Source organism: Bidens hawaiensis, unplaced genomic scaffold, assembly GCF_021521415.1.
Source record: "Bidens hawaiensis isolate Kalapana, Puna unplaced genomic scaffold, B.hawaiensis_p1.1 tig00014716_1, whole genome shotgun sequence".
In the NCBI taxonomy this organism is placed as follows: domain Eukaryota; kingdom Viridiplantae; phylum Streptophyta; class Magnoliopsida; order Asterales; family Asteraceae; genus Bidens; species Bidens hawaiensis.
Genome location: NW_027492290.1, coordinates 308,723 through 328,101, shown reverse-complemented (window position 1 = coordinate 328,101; position 19,379 = coordinate 308,723). Strand labels below are relative to the sequence as shown.

At 39.1% G+C, this 19,379-nt stretch overlaps 1 pseudogene across 1 annotated transcript; it reads left to right on the top strand.

Moving 5' to 3' along the window:
- The first annotated feature begins 5,889 nt into the window (after positions 1-5,889).
- Positions 5,890-9,312, top strand: LOC143547411 (uncharacterized; annotated as a pseudogene). Its single transcript, XR_013137765.1, has 3 exons — positions 5,890-6,251; positions 7,168-8,735; positions 8,879-9,312. The product of XR_013137765.1 is annotated as an uncharacterized LOC143547411 (transcript).
- Positions 9,313-19,379: the final 10,067 nt, after the last annotated feature.

The window sequence follows — 19,379 nt, the reverse complement described above, 5'->3', positions numbered from 1 at the left end:
CAAAGAAGATGTATAAGTATAATGGCGGAAAGTTATGCAGTTAAGATAAAGGAAGTATACTTACGGGTCCTTTTGAGCTTGAAGGTGCGAACGGGCGGGGACAAACCCGATGGAGCCGGCCTCTTCGTACCGGTCACCGTCGTTGTCCTGGGCTGCTCGGAGGTGACAGCCGTTTCAACCTCCAGAGCAGTGGTCTCAACACCACCCGGGTTCCCCGCCGCCTCTTCACTCTCGGTCTCCGACTCAGACCGGTTCACCTGGTCGGCAGTGGAGGCTACCTTCGCCTTGCCCTTCCCGTCAGCAGCCTTCTTCTTTCGCGCAAGAAAAGGACCATCTGCGGATTCCTCATCAGAAGATGACAAGATTAGAGGAATTCCAGCAGAGGTTTCAGCATTCAGAGGGCGAGGGTTAAATAGTCTTTTACTTGGCCGCGTGGCGCTCAGTATTTCGTGGCCTGGCGGGTAGGCCTCCACAAACCGATCCGCAGTCTGCGCAAGGATGGGCAACTCGTTCTCGTCAAGAGCACGAGTACCCAACCGAGCGGGACCGTCAGCTTCCCGCGGATGCAGGAGGGACTGCAAGTCATTTCCTTCTGAAATAAAAAGAAAAACAGTTAGAAAAAACCTTAAATCAACAAAGAAGACGGAGCATACCGTAAGGGATAAAGTTCAAACCATATTCAAGTACGATGGGAATCCGTGGCGCATCCGCCCCAGCATCCTTCCACACCCTGCTCATACCGAGCATCACCATCCCGGACTCCGGAAAGCGGTAAACCGGAGTCTGGATCCGGGAAATCTTGGAGAACCATTCCGCCTCCTGGTAGTTGGAGGCGTGAAGGCTGGGGAGAGCTCTCCCTTTCTTAAATGTCATCGCTATAGGGACGACACGGGCAGAGATGTAAAAGAACTCCCGCTTCCAAGACCGAAGACTGCGCTCGGTAGCGCAGATCTTCAAACCCTTGATCCGGGTGACCAGCGTATACCAGCCTTGGATGCACCTCCAGGAGTAGAAGGTCATCAGGCGGTCGACGTGGGGATCCACGCCAAGAATGAGGCACACCCACTCAAAATGGCGGATCTTGGCGATCGCCATTGGGTGTACCTCGGTCAGGTGCACACCGTGTTTATCCAGAACACGGTATACAAACTTCGTCAAAGGGAACCTAAGATTCCCATAGACGAAGAAGGCGGCATATACCCCTATTTTTCCCTTGGGGGCATCGTACACCGTCTGATGTGGCTCTGAAAACTCAGGCTCGAACGGCTCGAGCATGAACTTCCGGACGATGTACCGGTAAAGCTCGATGGGAAGAGCACACTGGCATTCGCCAGCAGTGCTCTTATTGTCCTTATCGGACGTAGACGTCGGGTTCTCGACATACAAGTCAGACTCCTCGACGGTAGCTTCTGGATCATGAGTAGACGACATGTTTAGGAGGTAAAGAACGATTTCAGGAGAATGCTCGACAGAAAGTTAGAGTATTCGCCGGAAATCGCTTAGAAGAAGAAGAAAGAAGTGAAAGTGTGGATTACCGTGAACCCTCTCCCCCTTTATATACTCATCGCAATGAATGCGATGAATTTAATGTGGAGGAGAGAGAAAAGAGCTGGTGCAATGAAACTATGACACGTGGAAAAAGCAAGCTGGCAACAGCTGTTGACGGGACGCGCGCCGTAAAATCCGCACCCACGCGCCCGAAAAATCGCGCCCACACGCCTGAAAAAGCGTCTGGAATGACCATATACTGTCACGTCGCCATAACTTCCTGCACGTCCTGACACTGTCAGAAGAAACCGTCGGACGACGTTTCAACAGTTTGGACTGTTCTTATCCTTTCACCAACTCTTCGAATTTCAAAAAGATTCAAAAAGATTCAAAAGTAAGCGGGACTATACCCCTTACCTTGGCAACCAAGTAACTATAAGACAGGTGCGAGTACAGTGTCAAGGTAAAACCCTTCACATACTTAGCACCCGCAGGGAATGGACGCCAAGAATACCTTGGAAGTAAGATAAACTATAAGACGAGTGCGGGTACAGTGTCAAGGCGAAACCCTTCACATACTTAGCACTCGCAGGGAATTGAAACCAAGAAGGATCTTCTGGGCCATGCTTGCGGAAAGGGAAATAACATCCCCGCATAGCGGGAACGTTGAGAACTAGATTGTTTGAATCTCCAGGATGGAATTGGTTCTTTAACATAATTGATCACTATGTTTAAAACTACCGAAACCTCGTGGAGAATCTACACAAGTGAAACTCAACGTTCCTGACTTGCGAGGAGGTTACACACCTACCCGCATTATACCCAAAGATCAAGCAGAAAAGTCGGGAATTTCTGCACGTGACATTAGGGAAACCGCGGGAAGAATCCCCACGGACAACCTTAAAACTAAATCCTTTTCAAAACCCCTTGCTTAAGTCCAAAGTTCACCTCACTTATTAACAATTCATGAGAAGAACATTGGACTGAGGGGACTTGAAGAGGTAGGTCCCAGCAGAGCCCAGTTGGACCCGCAAGACTCACCTTGAAGAGGGACGTCTGCGCAAGGACCAACTGGTTCCGCAGGACCCACCATGCTCAGAGATGAAGACCTTACGCGCAGTACGCCAGCTGTTCCCGCAGGGAAAGCCTCCCAATGGTGAAGTACCCCGCCTGTCCCCGCAGCTGCGGATACAAGCCATCAGGGAAGGCTACCCGCACTAATAGCAAGGCTACACGCACAAGGCACTAACTCTCAAATAATTCAGTGTCACCTGAAGGAATGAGCAAGGCGGGAATACTCCCGCCCAAATGAGCCAGTCCGTATGCTTCTGGAAGATCTTTTGTACTATACCTGCCAAGGTATGGACAAAATAGACAAGATCTGACCAAAGCAGCCCATGAACCAATCACAGGGTGACAGCTCACCGACAACAGTACGGGGAGCATGCTCTAGTACTGTTTGTCACTATTAGCCGCTGCCTACTCACCAACCCTTGTCGTGGCACGCACATAGCCTGCAGTTGGTGGAAAGGGAACAGTACACAGCCGGCTTTGTCACTATCAGCCGCTGCCTACCCACCAACCAGCATGGCATGTGCGTAGCCCACAGTTGGCAGAACAGGAATACTATTCAGCCGGCTGTACCTTCTTGGAAACCTACCTTCGGCTATAAATACTCCAACACCTTGGAATGGTATGGACACATTATCTTATATCTTGTATCTTACCTTCACTAGCTATTTCTCTCAATATATACTTATATTCAGAGCAATCTAGTCTGATTCTCACGCCGGAGGGTGGTCACAAGGAGGAACCCCCCCTCCTTCTCAGTGACGAGCTCACGGTGTCTGTTTTGCAGGTCATCTGAAGAACATCCTTCTTTGCCGGACCTAACCCTCGTGGGAAACATTACTTAACCCCCAGGTTATCCATAATCTGCCCGGGGTCACTTAGTGTTTCTTCATAACCGGAGGGAAACAGTTATAATTTTACATTATTACGATGAACATCTTCGCTTTTAAGCTTTCGTTTGTGTTCTGAAAATGGAAATCAACATTAATGTATCTAATGTTACAAACTTGGCTTAGGATGTTTCTTTTTGAGTTCAACTTTTGTGTTAAGTGTAAGATGCATTTCACCTTTGTCTAATTGATTAACTGGACATGTGTAATGGGGCATTATAGGGATATTATATGGGTGGATAAAACTCCTACACCGCCCCCGAGGCATTATAAGAGAATTAATGTTTTTACAATAAAACTCATGTGTGTCGTTGAAGTGTATTGATTAAGAGGACATTAAGGGACATCGTCTATTGCACATGTTTTTTATTAAAAAGAAAATGATGTGACAGAAAATGTATTTAAAGAACATTAACCATGAGTCATGGTGTAAATATAAATAAAGTCTCACGAATTTATTGGTAACCGGTTTCCACCTTAAGATGCTAGAATTTGGATGGAAAAAAATATGAGCTTGAAAACAAAAGAATCATGTAATATGATTGAAAAAAGAAAAAACTTGTACACTTAAGTAGCCAAAGCCCAAAGGGCGGCATCCATTGAGGGATATTTTCAGAAAAAAAAACATTATGAACAAAATATATTAATATATCAATCCACTTTATTCCAAATGTTATATACTGTCATAATGAAGAATAATTAGATTTGACCAATAATCCCACTTTATTTTCATAAATTAACGGCCACTGTTTCCCACTTTGACTTAGATTGGTTATCACCCATTCACACACTATTAAAAAATGCTCACATATTCAACAATAATTGTACTGGTATGGGACAAGCTATTAGGAGCATAAGTAAAACCTTAAGGATGTCTAGTTTTGAAACAATTTTAATCAGTCATGTGTGCAATCAGTGGAATGTATGGAGCTGCCATATATAAAAGCAAGAGGAAGGTGTTGTGCGGATTGTCATTGTATACACTGTGTTGGACCATGTGACATGCTAGGAATGACTTGGTAGTCAATAGGCGAAGTTGGACGACGGAGAAGATCTTAGAAGAAATAGAGGTGCGATCTTTTAATTGGATTTGTCATAAATCAAAATGGAGTATTTTAAATTGGGAGATGTGGAAGGAGAATCCTTTAGGCTATTTCTAGTGAATTAAAGCATCTAGAGGTGTAATTGTGTAGTGCTGATACTTCAATTGTAACCTTGTTTATGTTTCCTCTTTGTAACTCCTCGTGTTGTTTTGTTAATGTTTTTTGATTTGTCGTTCAACTTTTTTGTAATGAGATATATTGTAATAATCCAGCATGCAAGCAAATTTGTAGAATTTTTTTACACAAGAATATAAGTGGATTATTCAATCGGGCCTGAGGTCTTCAAGTCTTGAACTCCTTAATTTTATGTTTATCATCTCTTGAATCTTTTGTCTTTTAATCAAATCATCAAATGATCATGCATAGTGTACACACTTGTCAAAAGCACTGTCACAAAGTGTGCCCAGATTACTTCATTTTTAAAGTTTAAATTCAACCATTCACTCCCTTCTTAACGACACGTTCTCGAATCATGAATGGAGTTACAACGATGCAACATGCTTATATCTTTCTTTTGTTAACGTTTTGTCAGTTTTTCTATATCTTTCTTATATACTTAAAAAAAAGCGACACTACGTAAATATTATATAGAAATATGAAAAGAACATAAGAAGAAATAAATAGGGCTGCAAGCAAATCAAACAAAATTGAACGAGATGTTGTTCATGTACGTTTATTAATGATATAATTTTGTTCGTGTTCGTGTGTTAAGTTCATAAACGAACAAACAAACACACATTAATTCAAAATATAAAACTCAACATTCTTATATTTCTAGACGTAATCATCCAAAGTAAATATAATGTTAAGTAATTGACATAACTATCTTAAAATAGTTGACATAACTAACTAAAAATTTAAAACACATAAATCATAAAAACCTTTGTAAACATAAGCAGACGAACATCATCAAACATAAACGAAAGTTCACAAATTCAAACCAGCGAATGTAAGCGAACTTTCTAGCAAACGGTTCATGAATTATTCACTAAACATTTGGTTCGTTTACGACCCTAAAAAGAATAAAAAGATATAGAAAGCGTGATAAGCATCACATATATTAAGGGTTCACGTTCGGGTTTTAGTCTTGGGCTTGGGCTTGGGCTTTTAGGATTAATGGATTATAAGTGTCTATATTTTAAACTTCAGGGACACAATTGTAATTTACTTTAAGCCACGTAATATCTTGAAAGGATAAAAACGTAATTTGCTTTCCAGACATTATCACCATCGCATATTCTCATTCTCTCTATTCCTAATAATCCCAAACTCGTCATTAGGGTTTCAAATTCTCCGATCGAACCACCGCGTAATAGTTAGGGTTTCACTCAACCACCATGTACAACGGAATCGGATTACAAACCGCTCGGGGCTCCGGCACCAACGGCTACATCCAGACGAACAAGTTCTTCGTGAAGCCGAAGACGAACAGAGTTTCGACGGCAAGCGGCGGCGCCTACGAGGCCGGACAGGGAATTGCCGGCGTGTCCAGAAAACCTAACAAGGAGATCCTTGAACATGATCGTAAGCGTCAGATCCAGCTTAAGCTTGTTGTGTTAGAAGATAAGCTTGTGGATCAAGGATACACGGAGGATGAGATTGCTGAGAAGTTGAGTGAGGCTCGGAGGACTTTGGAGGCTGCTATGGCCGCGGAGGATGCCGGTGGAGCTACGGCAATAGTCGCTAACTCCGATTACAAGTAGTTTTTTAATGTTTGATTTGTTTATGTTTTAATTGCAATAGACGATGAATTGAAATTCTCTTGTAAAGCTGGTTAAGACATTATTATTCTGATGAAATTAAGTTTTAATTGGAACAGACGAAGAGTTGGTGTTGGATATAGAAAAATTGCATGTCAATTATATATTTAGCACATATAAGTTGGATTTTGAAAGTTAAAGGATGCAAATAATAGGGAAATATGTGTGTGTTATCTAAACACAAGTTTTGTTTCTGTATAGATATGAGCAGTAGTGAATAGGTTGTATGAAAGTCAGTAGCAACGTATCTGATGTGCTTTACGGATCATTTGCAATTTCTTTGTTTTGTTTTTTTATAGTTCTGTTATGTGTACTGTTGTAGAGGGATTTGTGTTTTGAACTTTTGATCATAGGAACAAGATGAAATGATGCTTTTGTGGAACGTCCCACGTTGTCCATTGAAAAAGCCAACGATTCTCCTCAACATGAATTCAACTCTTCTTCTATTCATCTCCTTTCTATGATTTTTGTTTTTCACCTACTCTGTTCTGTCATCTCATGCTATGCTTCAACATGCTTATAGTTCTAAAATTGTTGGTTAATTTTTGGCTAAAGATGTTTTTTAAGAGGTTTATTGTTGTCGGCTTACTGTTAGTGATGATGGTGGAATTGTTTATGTTGTTTATGGTTAAGCAATAGTATCCTTTTCTAATTCTGGAATAAGTTTTCTCTCATGGAGCACGTTGTAGCAGATATATCAGTATGCACTTGCCAACGGATACTTATAAAAGCTGTATAATTATCTTTGAATTGAAATCTGTGTTAGATTATTTTTACTATGTTTTACGTTTACAGTTTACACCATTGCATCTGTTTTTGTTTTCTGAGTGATTTGTAACCTATGATTCTGTTCAGGGTTTCAGACACGCAGTCTCATCAAGTTGCGGCGCGCAAACAGAAGCAAATGGAAACCTTAAAGAATGTTCTTGGAATTGTTCATGAAGAGGATATAAAGAAGTATGCACCTGCCTCTGATGAAGAAAAAGCTGATCCTGTAGTTGATGGTAAACTAGAAAAAGATACCAAAGTGGGTAAAGATGCGCTTGAAGAACTCAAAAACTACAAGAAAAAATCAAGCAAAAGAAAACCGGTTTCTTCAGATAGTGGGAGTGACAGAGATACTGATACTAATAGTGATGGAAGTAGTGAAAGAAGTGACTCTGAATCTGACTCAGACTCAGATGTTGATGTAAAAAAAGGCAGGCGAAAGTCATCAAGTAAGCACAAAAAAGGTGAGAAGAGACATGAAAGTGATGATTCTGATTATGAAAAAAAGCGTGTTGGAAATGCGAAGAAGAGATACGAGTCTTATTCGAGTTCCCGTTCTGATGAACGGGCTAACATTAAGAGTTTAAAGGGGAAGAAACTTCCATCTAGTAAGAGCAGGAGGCATGATTCAGATGATGATGAGTCAGATAGGGACACATATCAAAGAAAACCGAAGGGGATGGAAAGGAAAGTAGATAGACATATTTCCAGCCCTATTTATGATAGGTGGGATGGAGGTAGTAGGAAGCGTGATGCGGTAAGGTCTGATTACAGAGACACAAGATATGAGAAAGAGAGAGGTGGAAGGAGACATGATAGTGATGATGATGAATCTGATAAAGACACACGTGTAAAGAAAGTGGAAGTTGAAATGGGTGGAAGGAGGCATGATAGTGATGATGATTCTGAGAAAGAGAGACGTGTAAAGAAAGCGGAAGTTGAAAGGGGTGGAAGAAGGAGACATGATAGTGATAATGATTCTAATAAAGACACGCGTTTAAAGAAAGCGGAAGTTGAAAGGGGTGGTGGGAGAAGGAGACATGATAGTGATGATAATGAATCTGATAAAGAGAAACATGTAAAGAAAGTGGAAGTTGAGAGAGGTGGGAGAAGGAGGCATGATACTGACGATGATGATTCTGATAGAGACATGGGTCAAAAGAAAGTGGAAGTTGAAAGGAGCGGAAGAAGAAAGGTCAATGTTGACCGTGAAGAGTTTAAAAAAGACATAAGATGTAGAAATGATATCAGAACAAGCGATAGAAGGAGACAAGGTAGCGATGGCGATGAATCTGATAAAAACACGCTTCAAAAGAAAGTGGAGGTCGAAAGGGGCGGAAGGGGGAAACATGACATTGTTCGTGAAGAATTTAAAAAAGATGTAAAATCTAAAAACAACATTAGAACAAGCGATAGAAGGAGACATGATAGTGATGATGAATATTCTGATCAGGACATTCATCAAAAGAAACTGGAAGCTGAAAGAGGTGGAAGAAGGGGGCTTAATGTTGACCATGAGGAATCTAAAAAGACCTTAGATTCAAAGAGGATATGAGAACACGAGATAGAAGGAGACATGACAGCGATGATGAATCTGATAAAGATATGCATCAAAAGAGGGTGGAAGTTGAATGGGGTGGAAGAAGGGGCTTGGTGTTGAACGTGAAGAGATTAGAAAAGACTCGAGATCTAAAATGAAGATCAAAACACGCGACACACTAAGGCATGATAGTGATTCTGAAGAATCTGATAAGGATATGCATAAAAAGAAATTCGAAGTTGAAAGGGGTGGAAGTAGACATAATGTTGACCGTGAAGAGTTTAAAAAAGATGCAAGATCTAAAGATGACATTAGAACAGGCGAAAAAAGGAGGCATGATGGTAGTGATGATGACGATGACATAAATGTTAGGCACAAAAAAGAAAGAGTGGAAAGAGGCGGTGATCATGAACGGATGATGAATGTACCACCTAGAAATGAGCAAAAACACAAGAGTAAAACTAGTGATGATGAAGATGAAAAACATTTACAAGGTAGAAAGGATGTTAAGGATGAAGAATATGGCCATGATAGAAAGCACAAAAGAAGTGAAGAAGATGAGAGGTACAAAAGGTTTGAAAAAGATAGCCTAGAGCACGGAAGCAGATATGATAATGAGAGAGAGAGACATTCAAAGAGAAGCAGATATGATAGTGACAGGAGGTATGATGGTGGACGTGCAAGGAACTGATTCTGCTAAATTGTAAGTTCGATTTTTCCCTTATGACATATTTCAATAGGTTTTGATCTTTGAGTATTAAAGTGAGATTAACGTGCCAAAATCGTCCCTAAGGTTTGATCAATTATGTGACTTTCGTCCAATAAGTTCTTTTTTTGCCACCGGACCATCGAGGTTTCCCTGTTCATGCCAATTGCGTCCAAATTGTTAACTCTGTTAAACTTCATTATTAAGTTAAAGGTAAATCTGACTTTTCACTAAGGCATAAAGGGGCGTCTAGGTCATTTTGCATAAATTATATATTAATTTAAAAAGGACCTTTATATAAATAACCCATCGTTCCCCCTTCCCGACCTTTATATAAAACCAAAAAGAAAAAAAGAATAAAGAATAAAATAGTAAATAAGATAAAACGACATTTATACCCTTGAGTTAACGATGAAAATTAACGGAGTTAACGATTTGGATGATATTGGCAACAACCGGGAAACCTCAATGGTCCAGTTGCGCAAAAAAAACTTTTTGGGCCAAAGTCCCATAATTGACCAGACCTCAGGGACTATTTTAGCACTTTACTCATCAAATATGTACCAGCTTTGATACTAGTTTATTTGATGTTCTTTCAATTTTCGTGTCAAAACTGCAATTATTCAGAAAGCATTACATTTTACAAATGTAAAAGAATCCATGACTGAACATGCAAATTGCAATGTTTGCAAAGTCAAATGTGGACGTTTGCTATCAGCTGAAATCTTGTTTGGTTTTTATGAGACACTTTTTAAGAGCAGTTAATAAACAGGGAAATATAGCTAACAAGACAACATGCTTAATAATTTACCAGGTTTGATTAATTTGATTTTTAGTAGATTATATTAACTCTATGTTTTTCAGGTCATTTTAGCTTCTTGCGGTTTCAGTTAGGGGTCATATGATGATTGCGGCTGCCCAGATGAAGTTCTGCACCAAAGGTTTCTGACCGTTCCGTTTATGTTATATCTTTTGAGTTATATTTTTTAGTTAGACTGATTTGCAGTATACACTTGATGAATGTAATCAATATGTTTTGTACTTGGATTGCAAATTTTTTTCTTGATCTATGTATGAGATCGATTGTGAGTTTGTTCAATGATGGTGGTAGTTCGATCTTAATTGTAGGTGTTGTGCTTTGTCCATGCTTTATAGTTTAAATATATTGAATTTTGTGAGTCGGTGAGTGTCATGTTGTATTTAGTTTGATGATGAAGGCAAAAAAAATGTTGATAGTTTTAAGGATCATCATTTGATAGGTTGTTTGCTTACCACCTTTTCTTTTTGAGTTATTATTGTAACTAAGGCATGCTTATTGGCACCTTTGGCTGACTAAGCCAGGGGTCATCTTCGAACAAACTCAGACCAGGCAGTCTCTCTGTGACCTTCTCTAGCTGTCCATTTGATATATACCATTTTTTTTTGCTAAGTTCATTATTTCAAAAACCTATTCTTATGATCAGTTGCATTGTGTTGCTGCCTAGACTATTTTTCATTGGCAGATATATAAACACGTTTATTTGTATAAACTAAATGACGCAGCCGTGCGTTGTGGACCTTGTGCTGGTGCTGAGAAACGGTTACATGTGTGGGATGTTAATATTCAATAGGGTGCCAATTTCTCATCACAAAGGTTACTACACGACACTTCCAACGTGTAGTGTAGAATAGTTTCTTTAAAACAGATGTTGCGCCGTAGATAAGTAGTATCAAAAGTAAAGCTAGTCATGCTAATGCGTGTTATCTTATAAATAGTATGTGTAGATTTAAAAGCAGTGGGCCTTTTTTGGAATATCTTGGTTACTTCAATCCTTTCGGATGCAATTTGGGGTTTCTAGATGTATTCTTGGGCACTAGTTCTTCACATGTTCACAAAGCAAAGAGCCTTTCTTATGGTGGTTTATTGGAAAAGTGTTTCACTAATTACACTGATACTGTTTCATATTTGTTTATATCTTAATTATTAATTTGGCTGCTGCTTTCTAATTCTATGTCATGTAAAAGGTCTCATTGAAGGGGTAGGTGATCTCCAATGGGGGACGCTCTTACTAGACATATTTCTTGGTAGGAGTAACATGAAACTTAGAATTAGAGATGCATTCAAGACGCTTTCAAAAAGGGATTAATATATGGTCGATATCATAAGAATTTAGTTACACCTCGTAAATAGAGACTTTTACTTTTGTGGGATTAAACATTTTCTTTTTTTAGAAAGAAATTGTACTCGGGAAAGCGGTTCAATCTAAAAAACAAAGCAATCTCAAACAGGTAGCAGTAGCTACATATATGTAAAGTTACATGTAAGCCTTGATAATCAACTGAAAGATTGGTTTAGAAGACTCGTCTTCTTATTCCTTCTTTATGTTCCTTGAGATTTATCCACAAAAGGTTGTAATCGGTTGTTCGTATGGAAATCTTTTGCAAATGGGTAAACAGGAGAGTTGTAAGAATGGGTTAGAGAAAACCTTAGGACTAGGTTTGAGATCTATGGTTAGCAATTTGAAAAGCAAAACTCTATGTTCCTATTACACCATTTACCCCAATATTGAACCCATATACTTTTCATTATATAATATCATTGCTTGATTCAAACCATTGATAAAACATGATCAATACCGTTAAAAAAAAAAAGAAAGCATGATCAATGGTTGAGATTTGAGAAGGAGTCATCTTTACTATTTTAAATATAAACAAACGATTTTTAACCAATATAAAAAGCAGTTCAAACCTCCAAAACGGAACCAGTAAATGTCTATAATTGGCCGGTCAGTATAGCCAGCCAACCCACCTAACTTAGCCACTCTAGTATGTAATTTTCCAAAACCGTAATATGTGTTTCAATAATACATTTTGAAGTTGAACCAAATCCAAAACACCCCTAATCACTATATGATTTATTTTAAGTTGATTGTAACTATTAGTTATACCAGTTCCACATATTGTTGGTTTTTGTGGGCTCCCTCTATTATTGCTGTCAACAATAATTGAAATCTTGTAGCTCCTCTAGCATTGAGGTTATCTTCTCCTATCTATTTCTTGGTCATGTAGATGGTCAATCAACCGAATGGTTTGGTCTAAAAGGAGTAAAGTTATCAATCATCAAGTCACAAGACTTAAGAGTGTGACGGGAATAAGCCAAAACATAGCAAATATTGGCATTCATGACAAGGATAACTTGGTTAGAACAAAGATACAAAACACCACTATATTTTGATGTACTAAAAAACAATCCAAAAGTGGTTTTATATATAGCAAATAGAGGACCACTTGAAAGGTACCAATGGTTTTCACCACCAACTGGTTCTAATCAAATCAATAAAGGCAAATCAAATGGTTTAGATGGTTAGAAATTTATACAATTTGGTTAGCGAATGATGGTTAACATTTTTTTGTGTTTTCATTCCCAAGAATATGCAGTTATGGATATCTATAATATTCGTATTATGGGTTCCATTCAATACAATAAATAACTAACTTGAAGTAAAGAAACACAATACCGCATCATCACTTGTCCCCATTGTTTGTAAAACATAGTAGGAGAAAGAAAGAGAGACGATTACATGACTACTTTACATATCACATTTAGAACATTAGATATTAAATATTTATATGATCATTATAGTTCGCTAGATCCACAACCCTCATGTACATTAACTGTCTTTATTATCTTGAAATTTTTAATACATACTAACATTTGAAAAAAAGAATGGGAGGAACATCAAACCAATGCATCTTAAACATAGTTAAAACATCAAATCAAATGGTTAGAAACCAAATCTCATGGGTGACAATAGTTGAAATTAAAAAGCCGTTTAAAAATTAAAAAACCAAATGAAAACAAATCAAATTGTCTTTTTCGTTTTGAATTTCCCCAAAACCATGGTTATTTAAGATTTTGTTAAGATTAAACAAACAAACTAAACTATAAACATGGACTACAGATTGTACACGTATGCTTTCTTTCGGAACAGAAGATGACATGTCATGTAGCTCATACAACCCCCCCCCCCCCCCCCCCCCATCTTACAAAATCACTATCATCCGAAACTTTTATGCAATTGCACTTCAAAGCTTAACAAAATGAAAATACCCTAGAAAGGATACGTAAGAGCATCTTGATCAAATTGCGTGAGATATTCAAAGAACAGAATAACTAAATGTTTTCGAATATTGTCTGTGGCTTAAAATTTAAAGAATCAAACTTCAAATTATTCAATATTCCTCTATCAAATGACATGACCCACTTCAACAAGATGCTAATGCTCTTCTCATAGCTTTTTTGAAAAAATCTCAAAAGCCAAGGTGCAAAATGTTTGTATCTAATACCAAATACGCTTTATATAAAAACTTAATTATCAACTATATCTCCTTTTGAATTTCTTGTCCGAAGTTTTTACATATTGGTATGTTACATCCCATATATTTGATCAATTTTGGCCTAGAAAATAGAAATAGCTTCATGAGGCTGGCTACACAAGGCCTACAATCAGCTCAATGCATTAGGAGACATTTATTCAATATGAAGCGTGTACATAAGATACACTAGACGTTTATTCAGGTTACATTCATAACACAATGTCATGTTTTTACGTATAAAATTTGTTTTATTTTCTTTAAAAGAAAATAAAACTCTAATTACTTCTGGTTTATTTTCTCAACCGAAGTTCCAACATAACTTCCCGGTCAAACTTCGAAACAAAAATAGACACTTCAATATCCTTATATTAAATGAGAAAATTATTAGTATTGTTACCATTAGTAACTTTATAGATGGCGCTTTGAGTTATGTTGCACTCACGTCACGTGTACCCATTTTTAGTGATGATGATTATTTTGAGATTTGAAAGCTGTCAAATGAGGGTTAGATTTGTCATTTAACAAAATATATATGTATGCCGCATTTACTAAAAATGTCAATTAACAAACCTCCAAGATTTAAAGGACTAACTGAGTTGTGCTGTCCGGGTATAATTTATAAATATCCAAACTTATAACTGTTACCAACTTCTAATATAGTTCAAGGTTTAAAATGGTAATTTTAATTTAAATGTAATTTAAAAGAGACTTCATAGTACAGGGACTAAAGTGTAAATTTACATAAATTATAATAGTTAACTAAAAAAACCCAGCCCACCCCCTACCCCCATCGTTTTTCCGGTAACCATAAGTCCGGCGACGGCGGACGACTTCCGGCTAGACCAATCACCCCTTAAACCTCGTTCTTTGACCCATAAATTTAGCCTAACATCTTTATACGGCAATAAAAATCGTTAACTAGTATATTAATTGTATTATAACGGCCCAAAACCGTCAAGAGAACCCGTGATGTCCGCCGGAAAACGGCCATACACAATTAATCCCCATTAACGAGTAACCACTCCAATTAAAAGTATAAATAGGACTTTAAGCATCGAATAAACTCACCTTAATCATCAAATATATCTCACTTACACTCTAAAACCCGAAATCAATCGAAAAAAAGCTTCGACTCCGGCGAGACGTTGTTCACCGTCATTCCGACACCTTATCAGGTAATTAATATATGTATTTGAATCATTTTCTAGCGGTGAATTAAACCCCTAACGTGATTCTAACGAACATGGACCAGATGAGCATGATTTAATCCTTGTGTTTATAATGAAGAAGATGATATAATTGTTAATATATTTATAAATTGATTCTGATTTCTTTTTAAATTGTCATCTTGGTCCAGTGGTTAGAGTTCATGTGTGTAAACAGCCTGACTCTGGTTCGAAACCTTGGTCATTCATTTCATTTGATAGTAGTATCTATAAAACTGTTTTAATAAGTTATGTTTAATATATATCAAACCTAAAGCGAACGTTCTAACTGGTTCAACTGGTTAACTTACTAGGTGATAGCGCGTAGACCTGGGTTCGAAACCCGGGTCAGGCCTTACACTTTTTTTATATTTTAATAGCCTTATACTCATTTATTAATTAATTAACCTTATATATATATAATAAATCATTATAAAATCATAAATAAATTATAAAAATCAGTTTATATTAAATAAAAATTATATAAATTAAGTATAATTTATATCTCACTTTTTTTTTTCACTTAAAAACCGAACTTCCATTCTCGTAAGACGTTAATTAAAAATCGCTAAAAATCCATATCGTAACGTTTAAAATATTAAAACTCATTTCGTTAACACCTCAAATAAAATCCTAAACTTATAATTATTAATTCAAGAATCGCAAACCTTTTAACCTTCACGTCATCGCCTATAAAATAATAATATAATATTATAATCGCATTTTCGTGAACTAAAAATAAATAAATAAAATAATAAATCAAGATTTGGTAAAACTTGTATTATAATCTCAAAACCTCAACATAACTTATCAATATACAATCCCGTTAGGTTCTCGATTAAAGTCTTGATTTTAAACTAAAACTTGTATTATTTATCCTAGCTTGTCTTGATTTTATTTGCATTTTCATTATGGTTCGTGACGTTTGACCGTTTCGGCATTCTTTATACACGCTTTCGGTTATCAATATCATATCAATTCTTAAGGTGAGTTTTCATAATCCCTTTTTACTTTTATACGTTTTGGGGTGTAGCACGTTCCAAATTTGGTTTTCTTGTGTCAAACTAAAATTCACATGCGTGTCTTGTATGTATTTGTTTTGTGTCATATTGCTTGTAAACTATGTGATTATGTGCTAGTTGTTTACTATTTTTTTTTGTGGAGACTCATACTCATAGTGGGAGGGTCCGACGAGACGTACATGCGCCGCCCATTTGTTAATGGCGGTATCATACACATACTCATAGCAGGAGGGTCCGACGGGGCGTACCTGCGCCGTCCATTTTTAAATGGCGGTATCATTATTCTATACTCCAAGTAGCGCGGCGAACGGGGGTTCCTTAGTAGCTCTGACTTTTGTCAAGCAAACAGGAATATCATGTATTTACTTTTCTTTGCTTTATGATTTAGGCAATACATCTTGACTTGTGAATTTTACATGTTTCGTATTATATGTATGCAAAAACTATATGAATTCTCACCAACATTGTTGTTGACAAAATATATTATTTTCAACGTGCTGCAGGTTGAAGTTTAAGGATCGAAGAATAGAATAGTTGGACCATTAGTTTACAGGAGACGAAAATTCAAAGTCTAATCAAATCAATAAAGGCAAATCAAATGGTTTAGATGGTTAGAAATTTATACAATTTGGTTAGCGAATGATGGTTAACATTTTTTTGTGTTTTCATTCCCAAGAATATGCAGTTATGGATATCTATAATATTCGTATTATGGGTTCCATTCAATACAATAAATAACTAACTTGAAGTAAAGAAACACAATACCGCATCATCACTTGTCCCCATTGTTTGTAAAACATAGTAGGAGAAAGAAAGAGAGACGATTACATGACTACTTTACATATCACATTTAGAACATTAGATATTAAATATTTATATGATCATTATAGTTCGCTAGATCACAACCCTCATTGAAGAGGTATGTACCCGCCTCAACACCGAGCAAGGCGGGTCAACCCACAAGATAAAGACATTATGAAGGCACAAAGCTAAAACCTATGCACATGGCGCATACAAAACATGCTCAGGCATCATATGCCCAGGCACACATATGCTCGCGCATCACATACGCGCGCGGCGCATCAGCGCGCGGCGCATATCACATGCTCGTGCATATCACATCTGCCCAGACACACATGCTCGCGCATCACATATGCGCGCAGCGCATCAGCGCGCGTCGCATATCACATGCTCGTGCATATCACATCTGCGCATGAAATATCTGCGCGTGAGAATAAAGAGAAGACCTCGCGCATCCTCAGGATGGGCGCATATCACACGTGCGCATAATCAACCTCGTCCTTATCCAAATCAGGATTAGGGCAACCTTGATTGTGCACGTCAGACAACCTTCCAGAAGGCATCTTTTTAAGGAGAAAGAATATGCTGATGTTGATAGCTGCCAAATGAAAGGTCGACAACTCAGCATGACACATTACAACCAACGAGAAAGCGCCAGGTGTCCCAGAGGACACGTGGCGCAGTGCGATTGGAGGAAGCCAACGAGGTTGAGCCCAACCGGTGGTAACCCTAGCACTATAAATACAGCATCAACTCCACTTTGATGACACATTCATACTCAATCATTGACAGTTACAAGCAGTGATAACACATTCAATCATATTGAATCACATTCACTCACAGTCAGTTACATACAAAACAGACAGTCTCACAATCAGGGGGTATTAAGCTATTCAGCAATACTCTTGAGACTCTCTTACACACATTATCATCTTCTCCACAATATACTGATTCTCACGCCGGAGGGTTACCCCAAAGAGGACCCCTCTGTCCCTTTCTGAGGGGTAAGTAACGGCGCTGTTCATTTTGTAGGTGGAAGAACACAGACCCAGAGGAACCATCGGTGAAATAGTATAATCACACCCGAGGAAAGTAGATCTGCTACCAGTGAGTAGATCCACGTTTCTTCATTGGTGCCATCCACTGTTACAAACGGCAATCAGATCTCATCAGATCTATAAAAAAAAAAATCAATCACCATGGTTTCTGGAGTTCGTAACGTTGATCAAGCTCTGGAGGATATTGAACGTGAGGGTGTTAACGACGGACAGCAGGTTCTGAGGGTTCCGCGTGATTCTACGCGTACCACCAGCAACCGTCCCTTCGTCACAACCCCTCACGGCCAGACTGAAACTCCTCCAGACGATCTCACGTTACAAAATATGGCCGGCACGAAACTGAAAGGACCAATGGGTCCAGAAGAGGAAACAAATGATCCAAATGAATGGCTCATTAACGAGCAGCGGCGTCTGATGGAAAAATACAATGAAATGGTCAAGCAGAAAAAGCTAGCCGACCAAACACAAAGGCAAGCTTTTGATAAGCAGACTACAAAAAGGCCGCGCGCGCCGGAAGAAGGACATTCTGTTCACACTGCACACACTGAGTTCAGTGATGAAGAAGTGCATAGCATGAGGAAGACACGGGATACTCATGCAGGAGGCTCACAGCTCTGCGCGCCTGTGAACATGGCGCCTGGAGCCAGAGCAGATCTGGATCTGCACATGCCGTACAGCCCACCGGTCAGAGGGCAAGTGGACGTAACCACGCCCTACAGACCAGCCATCCTGGTAAAACACTCAAAGTTTACTGCGCGCATCGCGCAGGCTCCCATCCAGCACAAGACAAAGATGCCAAGTGGTCTGGGCAAATATGATGGCACAACAGATCCAGATGACTTTTTGCAAGGTTTCTATAACACGGGAAACCTAGAGAGCTGGACGATGCCAACATGGTGTCATATGTTTGCTCGCTGCCTCACGGGCGCAGCGCGGGTATGGTTCGAGAGCTTGCCGACAGGGCAAATTGATGGGTTCGAGGAACTATTAGAGAAGTTCCAAGCCCACTTCGTACAGCAGCGCAGGCACACGCGCGATCCTGATGACATCAAGCACTGCATACGCAGGAATGATGAAACGATTGAAGATTACATCACTCGTTTCAATCAGGAATCCCTGGCAATCGGGGGTATAACTGAGCAGCTCCTGCGCGTGGCCTTTATACAAGGCGCGCGCAGCGATCAACTCCGCCGGGCTCTCGTAAGCAAAGATGGTATGCCCACCACGTGGGCCAAGTTAATGGAGGCATCGCGAGTTTTCGCGAGAAATGAGAAACAGATTGCCCAAGATAGGGCAAGAGAAAGAGCGCATCAGGCAGAATCACCGCGCAGCAAAGAGAAGAGGGCCAAACAGAACTCTGTATGGTCCAGGTTGCAGCCAACAAGTTTTTCTTCTGCGGAAAAACAAGCGCAACCAACCTCACCCCAGCCCCAAAAAGAAGTTCGTAATCGCGGGGAGGGTGACAAGAGGGAGGGCGGCAGAGATCCTAGCAGACCTCTGCCAAGAATATAGACACCCCTCACTAAAACACCTTCACAGGTGTTAAGTACTGAGAATGTCCAATTCAAGCCCCCCAAGCAACTACACTACAAGGGACCGCAAAACAGTGGC